Raw genomic sequence first — 14,670 nt, forward strand, 5'->3', positions numbered from 1 at the left:
TCATCTTTGCAGCTGGGCTTTTCTCCTCTTCTCTGCTGGACTCTGCTGTTTCTCACAAGGTGGTCAGAGATTCTGCCCTGAATCCTACAACCAGGAGATGAGCAGCACAGAGTGACACCAACAGGAGAACATAAAGATGCGGTGACAGTTGTCCTCCTCCTGCAGAGTCCAGAGCAGTGCACTCCTACCGCTGGTGCCCTAGCTAAGCCCGGGGGCCAGCATGCCTGATGATTGTCTGGGAGTGCTGCAGTCAGGGTCCCCACAATGGGCACCCAGCCTGTGCCCTTGCATCCTGCATGACCGTGGCCATTGTCACCTCAGAGCCCCTGGGTACAGAACAATGCATCCTACCAGAGCTACATATGAGGAAGGACCACGTGAGTCCCGGGAAAGAGCTGAGGCCCTGCGGGGGTAGGTGGCCAGGACCGAGACCTGATGCCTGTGTGGAGAATCATCTGTGGGTGTGAGTGGCACTGTGGGGCCAGTGCCTGGGTTCTGCTGCTCCCCCTCCTCAAAGATCAGGGCCCGAGCAGGGGCTGGCGTGTGTGTGACACCTGGAACTGCAGGACCACCACCCATGTGTGAGGCCATCATGGGGACCTGAACACGGTGTCGTCTGCAGACCCCACCCATCCATTAGCCCCAATTCCTGGCCAACTTCTGCCAAGGCGAGAGGGTGGAATTTGGAAGGTGGGTGTAAGCTGAAGCCTGTCCCCCAGTGGCTGACATACAGCTGTGACACTGTGTGTGGGGGGAAGAAAGAGAGATCAGACTGTTATTGTGTCTATGCAGAAAGACGAAGACATAAGAAAGTCCATTTTGATCTGTACTGAGAAAAATTCTTCTGCCTTGAGATGCTGTTAATCTGTAACCCTAGCCCCAACCCTGTGCTCACAGAAGCATGTCCTCTATTGACTCAAGGTTGAATGGATTTAGGGCTGTGCAGGACGTGCCTTAGTGAAAATGTGTTTGCACCTCCTGGGCTCCAGGCTGCCAGCTGCCTGCCCAGGGTCTGAATGTCCTACTGTGACCTGTTTCCTCACCTGGCCCAGAGGACAGATAGGGAAGGCTTGTTTTGAGGATTAGGCAGGGTAATCCCAGTAAGCCCTCATTGGCTTGCCAATCCTCCTGGTCTTTTTGATTTCTTTTTTCTCTTCTTCGTTGTGAAACTCTGGAGAATTGTCCTCCAGCATGTCTTCAGTTGGGGAGGTGGAAAGGCTGGACCTTGCCCTTGACTTCAGGGCTCCTTCTGGGTGCCCCCTCCTCCTAGGGTTTTTAAAAGCATATACTTAACAACATACCCTGTACCTGAGAGAGCTGCAGAGAACCTCCTGCGTGTCCAAACCAGCATACTTTGTTCCCTGACTGCAGGCCCTCGTCACACTCCAAAGCCCAAATACTTTCAGGTGGCCAGCTTCAGACAAGAGTCTGAACTCAATGCTTGTTTTCTGGGGTCTACACAAGCGTGTATGATGGGGCTACCTCCATCCTGCATTCTACCCCTGTGCCTCCCCCAATCCATTAGGGGCCTCAACTCCAGTGATCCCTAACTGGGAGCAAGGTTCCCCAGGCAAGGAATGCAGCTGTCCCTAGGATGCTGGCCTGGCTATGTCCCAGTGGATATCAGTCCTGGAGCAAGAGGTCCAAGGCAGGGAGTTTCACCGCCCATTTCACCAGGTGTGGTGACCTTTCTGGGTTCCTCGCCTTCAAGATGGGATTTTTACACTGTGCCATAGTGGGGGAAACCGAGACACAGGGCCGGTGAGCGGTAAAGAAAGAAAACCTCTGTGACTAGGAAACGTGTCCCTTGCCCAGCACGGCCGCTCCAGGATAGCACCCTCTGGGATGTACCGCTGAGCTGTTCCTGGCACGTGGCATGGCACTGTGGTGGAGGTCAGCAGCTTGTGAGGTTGGGGGTGGGGGTGCTGGCAGGAGCAGGTAATTTTGGACACACCATGGGGAGGAAGGGGACATTCACCCTTTCCCCACACCTTGAGCACAGCAGCAATTTTCTTGTCTGATGTGTGTGGGCACCAATACCTATGTGGGTGTGGGTGCGTCTTCCCCTTTTGTTGATGAAGAACCGTCCTGCAGCCATTGGGGTGGATATGGGCACCACGTGTGCCTGGCAGCAGGGTGGTGCCTGCGGAGGCTTGGCTACTCCATGTCTCACTGCCACCTCCCCAGGGGAAGCAGACCCTGTGCCCTTAGTTCCCCTCATACCCAGTCCCTCACATTCTTCACTTGGCATCCCACTACCTGATTCTCCCAACTCAGCCCCTGTCAGGTTTCTCCAGGCCCTGTGGGCCCTGGGATGGGATCAAAGGAGGCAGCAACTGTGCTGCCTGCCTCTGCCTGAAGTCAGGGATCCCTGGCCGCTACTGGCATCTGGTGGGCAGGGTAGGTGGGAAGGTCAGGGGTCAGCTTTTCCACTCCCCAGCCTGCACTGGCTAAGTCACCAGGTGTAACTGGCCTGGAGGCTGATCTGTGTCCTCCACAGTCCCTTGATGAATTATATTGAAACCAATCCTTGTGTGAATGACAAGACCTCTTGTTGCCACCCAGATCAAACCAGAATCGAAAGACTATTGCACTTGGGCCCAGAGCCTGGGGCTGAGGATGCTGTGACCACCCCGTTCTCTTCCTTCTGGGGTCCCCAGGAAGCTCCCAGGACTGAATGATCCCCACAAAACACAGTGGCCAGGATGGGAGGGCTGAAGGTCAACGCTTCCCTGCCCCTACCACCACAACCTAGAGGCCCCCATGGAGGTTGGCCCTGAACTGTGGGTCCCTGTGGGATGCAGGCTCCCACGGATACTTCAGGGGATGAGCATGGGTCCTCCTGGCTGACAGGAGTCTGGTGGGCACTGGGTGTGTGGGGCCTGTATAGGTGGGTTGGACAGCAATGGGCCTAGCCAGGGAGCCAGGGACTGGTGTGGCCAACGTGGGCAGCAATATATTGCCAGAACCAAAACTACAGTGCAACCGGCCCAGCTGGTAGGGAGAAGGAGGCCTGCCTAGCAGGACCATCCACCCCTGTCCTGGCCCCTAGCCCAGGCTGCCTGTCTGTACTGGACATTGCCTGGTCCAGGAGGCCTGGGCATGATGGTTAGATGGTGTGTCCCTGGGTTCCAGGCCTTGGTGGTCCCTTGGGAGCTGAGCATCCTCTGAGCAGGAGGAGGGCCCGCGGTCCACTGTTTGCATCAGCCCCTGGGGGTGTGCCCCCACCCCAGCTTCTCAGCCCGCACGGGGACGTGGCCAGGGCTCCTCACCTGCTCTGTGGCTCCAGCTCTGATCAGCTCACTGGGTGACTCTGACAGCTTCCTCCCCAAAGCTTCGGTCCTCACCTGTGAGAATGTGGTGTCCCAGGCCCCCTGCAGGCAGGAACCCACCCCCAGCTCCTCTGGTGGGCCCACTTGGTCTTTCTTACCTACTGGCTTGTGAGAGCCAGTTGGCCAAACTTGTTGTCCTATTTTTATTTTGGCCTTTTTCTTAGTGTGTGTTTTCTCTAACTACTGCTGTGTAGAACCTCTATATGAGTTTTAGGTAGAGAATCTTGCCCACCCAGGGGTCCCCCACCCCAGAGAGCCTCCACTTTGGCCCCCCCCCCCGTCTGGTCCTGCCTATGCTCTGCTTGGTGTGACTGTTGAGTGTGATCGATCCACACAGCTGCTTGACCCTGCATCTCCTTCCTTCTTGTTGCTGAGGCCGGTTCTGTTCTCTCTTTCTCCACCTGAACTGCACTTGAAGCCATGACGAAGGATGAGAAGTGGTTGCTAAGAGGGACCCTCCTGCAGCGAATCTGCTGTGAGGAGGCTGCGCTGGCCCAGCCTGTCATTTCCTTCTCTAAGCTCAGTCCAGAGGTCGGCAAGGGGCAGCCTGTCCCTGCCTGCTCTTGTGGCTCGTGAATCAAGAATGGATTTTACATTTCCAAATGGTTGAACAAATAAACAACACTTCATGACACTGAGAAGTTTCCATGTCCATAAGTAAAGATTTATGGGGGTGCAGTTATGCCCATCTCTTCACAGGCCACCTGCAGAAGGCTGCTGTCGTGCAGCCGTGGCAGAGTTGCCTCCTTGAGACAAAGATCAGTGGCAAAGCTGAAAATACTGATTCCTGGCTCTTTAGGGAAACAGTTTCCAGTCCCTGGTTTAAGGGCTGTGCGGCAGGATCCCAGGATCTTGGTCAGATTGTTCCTCACTCAGGGCCTGCTGTGGCCTTCGCTAGTATGTCTGCAAAGTCTGCGTGCTATGGTGCCTCTCATGGGGGCATTGAGCTCTGTCGTGCTAGATTTCAGGGTGTCTGCCTCATGGTCATCTGTCTCACCAACAGAGACCCTGTGGCCATATTCAAACTAGCAGGAACAGTTGGTCTTTGGCAGCAGGGATACCTTAGAGCTGAGCTGTCACCCACCCTGAGGTGGTCCCATGACACCCACTGTCTGGGTTAAGGTTGAGGCAGGGCTGGTGTCCTGAACTGCCGTGCGATGTGGATCATAATAGCTGGGAGTCGGGGGGAGAGGGGGTTGCTATTACTCCCCATATGGCAGGGGGTGCCTCACCCCCCTGCGATGTGGATCTAAGAGCCAATTACTCCCCCCTGCAATGTGTGTCCATTATTAGCAGTCTCTTTTGTTCAGGATATTAGGAACAATTTCACAGGTTGTGTGTACACAGCCTGCGATCGGAGAACGAATATCATCCTCTGCACCTCCGGATATTAGGAACCATATCACACAACGGGTGTACACTTTTTCAGAGATTTGGGGTAATGTTGTCCTGTGTTTCCCTGAATATTCGGAGACATATCACAGGGTGACTGTACAACCACTACTTTCTTGACAGGAACATCATACTTTACCTACTGGAAATTAGAAGCAATATCACAGATTAGGTGTCAAGCCAATGTCATATTGGAAGTAATATCATGCTCTCCCCCACAAGTTATGAGGAACAATATCACAGGGTGACTGTACAACCACTACTTTCTTGACAGGAACATCATACTTTACCTACTGGAAATTAGAAGCAATATCACAGATTAGGTGTCAAGCCAATGTCATATTGGAAGTAATATCATGCTCTCCCCCACAAGTTATGAGGAACAATATCACGGGGGGGTGTGTACCTTCTCCGGCAGTGGGAGTAGTATCATCATCTCTTCCTTTAGATGACAGGAACAATATCACAGGGTAGGTGTATACAATATCCCATGGGGGCTGTCCATCCCTTCAATATTGGTACTAACACCATCTTCTCCTTTCCTGGATATAAGAAACAATATCACAGGAGAGGTGTACACCCCTTGCAATACTGGTAGTAATATCTCCTCTCCCCTGTGGTTATTAAGGACAAAAATCCCAGGGTGGCTGTATGGTTCCTACTTTATTAGGAGTAGTATCATCCACTCACCCTCTGCATAAGAGGAACCATATCACTGAAGAAGTGTCCACCCACTTCGATATTGTCAGCCATGTCATTTCTTCCCGCCTGGATATTAGGAATGATATCCTAGGTTTGGGGGCTGTGTACATCCACTGCGATATCGAAAGTAAAATCAGCCTCTTTCCCGCTGGATATTAGGAACTCTATCACAGGTGTGTGTGCACCTTCTGGGATATTGGGAGTACTATGAGCCTCCACCCCGCTGCATATTAGGAACAATATACGGGGGGCAGGGTGGTTACAGCCCCTGCGATATTGAGAGCAATATTCTTCTCTTTCCCCTGTACATTAGGGTCTACATCACAGGGGTCTGTACACCTTCTGTGATATTAGGATTAATGTTGTCCTCTCCCCTACTGAATGTCAAAAACAGTATCACAGAATGGTGTACACCCCCTGCGATATGGCCAGTAATATCATCGTCTCTACCTTTGGATACTAGGAGCAACATCACAGAGGGTGTGTACGCTCCCCTGCGATATAGGGCATAATGTTATCCTCTCTTCCCCTGGATATTAGGACCGATATCCCTGGTGGTGGTAGGTGGAGTACATTTAGAACAATATCACTGGGTGGGTGTACACCCCCTGCGATATTGGGTGTAGTATCATCCTCACTTCCCTAGGATATTAAGAACAATATCACAAGAGGGGTGTACTGCCACAGCCCCTGCGTTATTGGGAGCAATAGCATCTTCTCCCCCTCTCAATATAAGGAACAATATCCCAGGGTGGGTGTACATCCCCTGTGATATTGGGCGTAATGTCTTCGTCTTCCAATGTGGATATTGGGCGTAGTGTCACAGGGGGGTGTACGCCTTCTTCGATATTGGGAGCAATATCACCCTCTCCCCTCAGGATTGTAGGCAAAATATCAAAGGAGTTTTACAACTCATGCAATATGAGCAGTAATATCATCCTCTCCCCATCTAGATGTTAGGAACTGTATCACAGGCTACTGTACACTTCTTGTGATATTGGCAGTCATATCATCCTCTCCCATCATGGATATTAAGAACAATATTACAAAGCAGGTGTACACCCCCTGCCATATTGAGAGTAATATTATGCTCTCCCTTTTGGGATATTAGGAACAATATCGCAGGAGGTGTGTATAACCACTGCGATATTGGGAGTAATATCATCCTCTCTCCCTGAATATGAGAAACAATACCACAGGAGGATGTACACACCCTGTGATATTGGGAGTCACATCATTTTCTCTCCTTCTGGGTATTCGGAACAATATCACAGTGGATATGTACACCCCCTGCCATATTGCCACGGGTATCATCGTCTCCCTCCCAGGATATGGGGAACAATATCACAAGGGGGTGTACATCCCCTGCAATACTGGGAGTAATATCTTCCTCTCCCCTGCTGGCTATTAGGAACAATGTCATAGAAGGGGTGTACACCCCCTGCTCTATTGGGAGTGATATCGTCCTCTCCGTCCCTGGATATTAGGAACAATATCACTAGGGAGGGTACACCTCCTGCAATATTGAGACTAATATCATCCTCTCGCCCCCTAGATATTAGGAATCATATCATAGGCGTGGTGTACACCCACTGCGAAATCGGAAGAAATAGCATCCTCTCCACCTTTGGATGTTAGGGACAATATCACGGGGGAGGTCTATGCAACCTGCCATATTGGGAGTCATATCATCCTCTCCCACCCAGTATATAAGGAACAAGATGACCACGTGGATGTACATCTACTGCGATAGTTTCAATAATGTTATCCTCTACCCCCTGGCTATCAGGAATAACATCATAGAGGGGTGTACCCTTTCTTCGATATTGGGAGTGATATCATCCTCTCCCCGCCCGATATCAGGAACAAGTCTATTAATTATTAAAATTAATATACATATAATAAAAATAGTAATCATCGTTATTAATAATCACAATAGTAAAAATTAATACTGGTTAAAAATGTTAACGATTAGTCAAATAATGGTAATATCACTATTAATAATAAAATAATGATATCAGCAGTTAATGTCACTTAAATCAATACTAAGAGATGCTGGTAATAAAATAATAGTTAATATTAAGAACTAATAATATTGTTAAATGATATTAATATTAATAATTTTAAGCCTGCATAATCATATATTTAACAAAAGTATGCATAATTAATAATGGTATCCTATTAATTAATGTCATTGATAATTATCAAAATTGATCATTGATGTTTAATAATTAATCATATTATTACTCCTAATACCGCAGGGGCTGTACACCTACCTGTGATGTTGTTCCTAATAGCCAGGGACAGAGAGCATGATATTAGTTTTAATATCGCAGTAGGTGTACATTCACCCTGTGACACTGATACTAATATCTCGGTGGGCAGAGTATGACATGACTCCCAACAAAGCAATGAATGGACAGCCACCTGGTGATATTGCTCCTAATATTCACGGAAGAAGCATATGATATTACTCTCAATATCACAAGGAGGGTACAGCTCTTCTGTGATATTGTTCCTAGTATCTGGAGGGGGAGGGGATGATAATAATTCCAGTATCGCAGGTTGTGTTCACCCGCCCTGTGATATTGTTATTAATATCCTGGAAGGGAGAGGATGATATGACTCCCCATAGAGCAGGAGGCGTACACCCAGCCTGGGATATTGTTCCCAATATCCATGGAGAGGAGAGGCTGATATTACTCCCAATATGGCAGGGGGTGTACATCCACCCTGTGATATTCTTCTTAATATCTCAAGGCCGAGAGGTTGATATTACTCCCAGTATCACAGACACTGTACACCCCCGTGTGATAGTCTTCCTGATATCCAGAAGGGGAGACTATGGTGCTAATCCCCATATCGCAGCAGGTGAACACCCACTCTGTGATATCTTTCAGAATTTGCAGGGGGAGAGAGGATAATTTCATTCCCAATACTGCAGAAGATGTACAAGCCCCACCCCGTGATATTATCCTGAATATTCCAAGGCACAGAAGATGATGTTGCTCCCAATATCGCAGAAAGTGTACACCCCCCAGTGATGTTGTTCCCATGATCCAGGAGGGAAGAGGATGATATTACTTTCAATATCGCAGTGTGTGTACACGCCCCCGGTGATACTGTTCCTCATTTCCACCTGGGAGAGGATGATATTACTCCCAGTATCGCAGGGGTTATAAACGCTCCTTTGATATTGTTCCTAATATCCAGGCGGGGAGAAGATGATATTCCTCCCTATATTGCAGAGCATGTACACTCGTCTTTGATACTGCTTGTAATGTCTATGGGGGAAATGCTATTACTCACAAAATCGTAAACACGCTGTGTGTCCACCGTAGATCCTAATATCCAGGTAGGGAAATTACTCCCCAAGACGTGGGGGGTCTCCACCCCGCCTGTTACATTGTTTCTTATACCCAGGGAGGAGAGGATGATATCGCTACCAATATCGAATAAGTGAACACGCCCCCTGTGATATGGTTCCTAATATCCACGTTGGGAGAGGATGATATTACTCTCAGTATCACAGGGGTTGTCCAACCCGCCTGAGATCTTGTTCCTACTATCCAGAATAAGAGAGAATGATATTACTTCCAATAGTGCAGGGTGTGTCCCCCGCCATGTGTATTATTCTCAAGAGCTAAAGGAAGAGAAGATAATGTTATTCTTTGTACTGTAGTGGGTGTACAGCCAACAGAGATATTGTGAGGGGGGTGAGGCAACCCCCGAGCAAAAACCGCACCCCCTCGGCTATTAGGAGCCACCTCACAGGGGGGCGAGGCAACCCCGCGAGTTGGGGACTAATAGCCACCCACTCTCCCCCCCGGCTATTAGGAGCCACCTCGTAGGGGGGTTAGGCACCCCCCGCGAGGTGGGGACTAATAGCCACCTCCTCTCCCCCCCTGGCTATTAGGAGCCACCTCGCCGGGGGTGGTGAGGTACCTCCAGCGAGGTGGGGACTAATAGCTTCCCTCTCTCCCCCGCTGCCTATTAAGAGCCACCTTGCCCAACGTGGATATTGGGCATAGTGTCACAAGGGGGTGTTCGCCTTCTTCGATATTGGTAGCAATATCATCCCCTCCCCTCAGGATTGTAGGCAAAATATCGAAGGGGTTTTACAACTCATGCGATATGGGCAGTAATATCATCCCCTCCCCATCTAGATGTTAGAAACTATATCACAGGCGACTGTTCACTTCTTGCGATATTGGCAGTCATATCATCCTCTCCCATCATGGATATTAAGAACAATATTACAAAAGAGGTGTACACCCCCTGCCATATTGAGAGAAATATTATGCTCTCCCCTTTGGGATATTAGGAACAATATCTCAGGAGGTGTGTACAACCACTGCGATATTGGGAGTAATATCATCCTCTCTCCCTGAATATAAGAAACAATATCACAGGAGGATGTACACACCCTGTGACATTGGGAGTCATATCATTTTCTCTCCCTCTGGATATTCGGAACAATATCACAGTGTGTGTATACACCCCCTTCGATATTGCCACGAGTATCATCGTCTCCCTCCCAGGATATGGGGAACAATATCACAAGGGGGTGTACACCCCCTGCAATATTGGGAGTAATATCTTCCTCTCCCCCGCTGGCTATTAGGAGCAATGTCACAGAAGGGGTGTACACTCCCTGCTCTATTGGGAGTGATATCCTCCTCTACTTCCCTGGATATTAGGAACAATGTCCCTCGGGAGTGTACACCTCCTGCAATATTGAGACTAATATCATCCTCTCGCCCCTGGATGTTAGGAACCGTATTGCAGGGGTGGTGTACATCCCCTGAGAAATAGGAAGAAATAGTATCCTCTCCACCTTTGGAACACTTGTTAACATAGCTTCGTATGTGGGGAGGACTCGAGTGATTAATCGAATGTTTCATCAGGTGTGGTTCTTCTGTTTCCCAGTTTTGACACAACATTTGGCGAAATTTCCAGGGACTCCTGTGGTCAGCTTCACGGTTTCACTCTGTCACTTTCTAATGCAGTATTCTTTGGGAGTCTTTCAAATTAAGCACCATCATTTAAAAATAAGTTTTATAATATGCAGTTTCAGGTGAATTCTTTACCTTCGTGTCTCAGGCAGTGGCTCCCCACCTGTGAGTAGTCAGAAAGGTTCACGCAGTTTTCCAGGGCGGCCTTTGCATTTACTGGAACTATTAAGAGCTCCTTCCTGCTTCGGCCGTGATTGACACGCAGTGCGCGTGAGGCCGTGCGTGGCTTAGCATCTTCTGCGGGCTTAGAGGTCACTTTCTGTTCTTCCCCAAGCCTGCTGCGCTGTGCCGAGTGTTCATTGCGGGCGACGGTCACACTGTCTGGCACAGGCCACCGAGGCCACAGGGCAGACTCCACATATCAGAACCTGCAGAACGGCAGAGTCCGGCCTCCTCGCCGCCCTTCAGGGGGAGCAAAAAGCGCAAGCCTGTGATCAGAGCTGTGCTAGCCCAGAAAGCCTCCGAACAGGTTGAATTGAGGAATTGGCTCCTACCAACTGCCCATGTTTAGGATGTGTTTGAGTTTTTGTGATTTTTCCTGCACTGAAGCTACTGGGCTGGCTCTGAGTCACCGTCATGGGACTTCAGGTTGCACCGACGGGAAAGGACGGGGGTGGAGGGCCGCACAGAGGCTTGCGGCCATGATAATGAAGGGCTTGTTGCCTCTTGGGACAGCGAGTTCAAACTCTTTGTAATTGTCAGCGTAAAGAGTGACCCGCTGAAGACATGGCTGTAATTCAGGGTGGCATGGTTGATTGTCATGGTTGATAGCAGGTACCTGCCTCTAAAATGACGGTACCGTTAGTGCGGCTCCAGGAGGGCAGCTCCTGCCAAACACACGTGCTCCTGGGCCCCTGCAGACAAGGTCATGTTGCCAGCCAGGCCTGCAGCTGTGGGTGCAGCGGGGTCTTCATGGCACTGAGCGCCTCCCTCGTTTGCTTGTGGGGCCCAGCCCTCCGTCCCTCCTGGTCCCCAGTGCAGCTCCTCCCAGGGTTCTCCCAGCCCCGTGCACACCTCCGTCTTCACAGCTTCCGTAGTTTTCTCGTGGGCGGCCCAGGTGGGCGCCTGGGCAGGGATCGTGTGTTAGTTGAGTTCTCTCCAGCCTTCCCTGGCTAGTGGCTCAGCAGGTCCCTTCAGATGAGTCAGCCAGCTGTGTACCTGCATGTTCAGGATACTTGTCAGGGTCCTTCCTCAGGTCAGAGCAAGACCGACACTCACCTCCTCCATAGGACTTTGGAGCCCGTCCTGGAGAGACCTCAGCCACATCCAGAGGGGCCGCCCGGGTCCCCGTGGGCTGGTGGGAGTGACTTCTGAGCCACTCGAGGCCCCACTTTGTGTTCCTACACCCCACAAAGTCACTTAAAGCACGATGTTCTGGTGCCGTGTGCCTCTCGAGTGTGGCATACAAGCCTGGATGGGGATCTGAGCGGGCGCTGCCTTCCTCAGGCTGCACTTGTGTTTTAGGGGCCCTGGAACACTCGTGGCTGTGATTCTCGCCACTGTCTGGGCTTCCCTAGACGGTTTCACCCGCAGCCTGAGAGCCACATCGGCAGCCACCGAGGAGCCAGCAGGTCCGACGTTGGTCTCACTCAGTCCTTCTCGACTTTGGTGACAGAGGAGACAGCAAAACTTCAGCTGGGAGTCCCAGGCCTTCTCTGCTTGGGGTCCTGGGACTGAGATAGCACAGATCCTGCCATCCAAGTGCTGGGGGCCCCGCTGTGCGGCTCCCTCCTCTGGTCAGGGGCCGCTCCCTTGGGCTGGGCAGCTCGGGGTCCTCGAACTCAGGGGCTCAGGGCGGGTCCTGGATGCAGATAGAAGGAGAAGGGCGGCGGTTTGAGCCCAACTGTGTTGGCTTCATCTTCTGCCTCTTGTTGCTAAATACATTTGCAAAGTTTTCCAGATGAAAACTCAGAAGGGATTTTTAATGACTGGAATCCCTCCCCCCTCTCTCTGCCTCCCTCTCCTCTCCTCTCTACCCCCCTCTCCCCTCCTCTCTACCCCCCTCTCCCCTCCTTCTTCCTGTCTTCTCTCACCTTACTCTCCCCACCTTCTCTCCTGGGTGAGCGGCAGAAGAGAAGGGACCTCCGGAATCTTCTGCTTCATCCAAGCAGCTTGGGGGCAGCATCAACAGCTGCAATTTGGCTGCCCCAGCAGGTGCCTCAGGGCAGCCTTTCTAATGGGAATCCTGGAATCATGTCTTTCCTTAATGTGTCCTAAAGGCTGGAGGACAGGAAGTGAAACAATGCTCCATGCTCAGTCCTGTGATTTTGTGTATTTATTGGACTTACTTTGAAATTAAACTAAATGATACCCAAGGTAGAGCATGAAAAAAAAGAAAAAACAGGCTATGGTGTTTGAAAAACAAACAAAACCGTTTGGTTTGTTGGTTTGTTCTTAGACCTTCGCAGGCTCCTAGGTCACACGTTTCAGTTTCTCAGCAAGTGACATTCTGTGCGGAAGCCATGTCAGCCTCTTGTTTGATGATGTCAGCCACAGCAGAAAGAAGCACTCCATAGGCTCCGTGCTCAGCACCTTGGCATGAGCTCCTGCCATCTTCTGTTCATGCTCATCACAGCTCTGTGCAGTGGGCATCCTCCTGATCCCTGTGGGAGGATGGAGGATGGAGGCGGAAGGGCGAGTGACGGCAGGATCACATGAGCGGTCTCTCCCGAACTAGGGAGGGCAACCTTCCCAGGACCTCAGTGCCCATCATGTCCTTCCTCCTCCTCCTCTGCCTCTCTGTGACTGTTTGACTCAGGCTGCAGTGACAGACGTGAGTATGTGCAGAGCCTGTGTGCACCCCCGGGGGTGTGTGCTCATATTGGCAGGGAGGGATGTGAGCGTGTACAGAGCGTGTGTGCACACTTGGGAATATGTGCTGGCATTGGCAGGGACAGATGTGTACAGAGCATGTGTGTACACCTCAGGGTTGTGGGTTGGTGTTGGCACGGACAGACGTGAGTGTGTACAGAGCGTGTGTGCACACCTGGGGGTGTGTGCTTATGTTGTTTTTTAAGGGGCAAATACGTGGCCTGTTGCTTCGGGCGGTCCTGAGCCCGTGCTGAGTCTGTCAGTGGCCCTCGGGTTGGGGTCTCCATCTCCCCAGACAGCACTCGAGTGTCTTGAGGTTTCAGATTCTTCCTCTCCGGGTACTTGGGCCTCCTCAGGAACAAACATCAGAACCAGCCAATTGCAAACTACAAGAACGTTCAAATGCATCTTCAGTAGAAAAAACAAAAGCCATTGGAATAATTTTCCAACATGACCCCGTGGTTAAGCCGTTAGATACTCCAGCCAACAGATTGAGTCACTTTAAAATTACACCAATTAAAATGGTGAGAGTTGCAGAGCTTTACCGCTAAACCTTGAAATAATTGAAGCGTTCTGCTCCACTTGCTTACAAACTAGGGTTGGGGATACCTTTCAGTCCAAAGTAGTAACCTTCTAAATCCAGCTTAGATGCGAGGCTCCCACTGACACAGGAAGAGACAGTGGCCCTTGATTATTCTCCTGTGATTATTCTCCTTTGTCATTTTTTTTTTTTTGTACCCTGATCATCACTTCTGCTTTTCCAATTCAAACTAAAGGGAGTTTAGTTCTGTTTTGGAGAAGCTGTGGTTACTGGTTTATTTTCATGGCTTGCTTAATCTGTCTGGCGCTTACATTTACCCAAATAGATTTTTCTTTAGTACGACAGTGCCATAGCCCAGGGCTTCTCCCTCCATATCTGCTCCCCAGGAGGCCCCCTAGGAATGGGCGCTGGAGATCCAGCCCCTCTCCATGTGCCATTTTCTTTGAGTCCAAGGTAGGTTTGGCTCAGAGAAGAAAAGAGGCCTCCGGCTTAGGTGCCTCTGACTGCTTGCTTGTGAAATGTTTAATGATAAGGCGCCTTCCAAACTAATTTTACACATTGATAGTTGTAGCCTGAAGTATCACTGCAGTCATAAGAACAAGAAACAGCCCCATCAAGTAGGCAGAAAAAAGCCATAAAAGTTTAATAAAGTGCAAATAAAATGGTGTTGTAAGAATGTACAGTGGGAAATGCTCTCAGTCCAGCCAGATCGGCTGTGGCGTCCTTCTGTAAATACATTTAGCCACGTGTGGCCCTGATCGCAATCACTACTGTGAATTGCGATCCAGAATGTTCTTGGGGGCCGATGCCTGGACTATGCCAGCAGATGAGTCTGATTTGACGTCACGGTGGTGATGTGCTTAACACGGCCAGCTGA

General features: G+C 50.4%; 1 pseudogene; it reads left to right on the forward strand.

Annotated features, from left to right (window-relative positions):
- Nucleotides 1-10,750: 10,750 nt before the first annotated feature.
- Nucleotides 10,751-11,905, forward strand: LOC139361144 (uncharacterized; annotated as a pseudogene).
- Nucleotides 11,906-14,670: the final 2,765 nt, after the last annotated feature.

The sequence above is a fragment of the Macaca nemestrina genome (assembly GCF_043159975.1).
Source record: "Macaca nemestrina isolate mMacNem1 chromosome 11 unlocalized genomic scaffold, mMacNem.hap1 SUPER_11_unloc_1, whole genome shotgun sequence".
Taxonomy (NCBI): domain Eukaryota; kingdom Metazoa; phylum Chordata; class Mammalia; order Primates; family Cercopithecidae; genus Macaca; species Macaca nemestrina.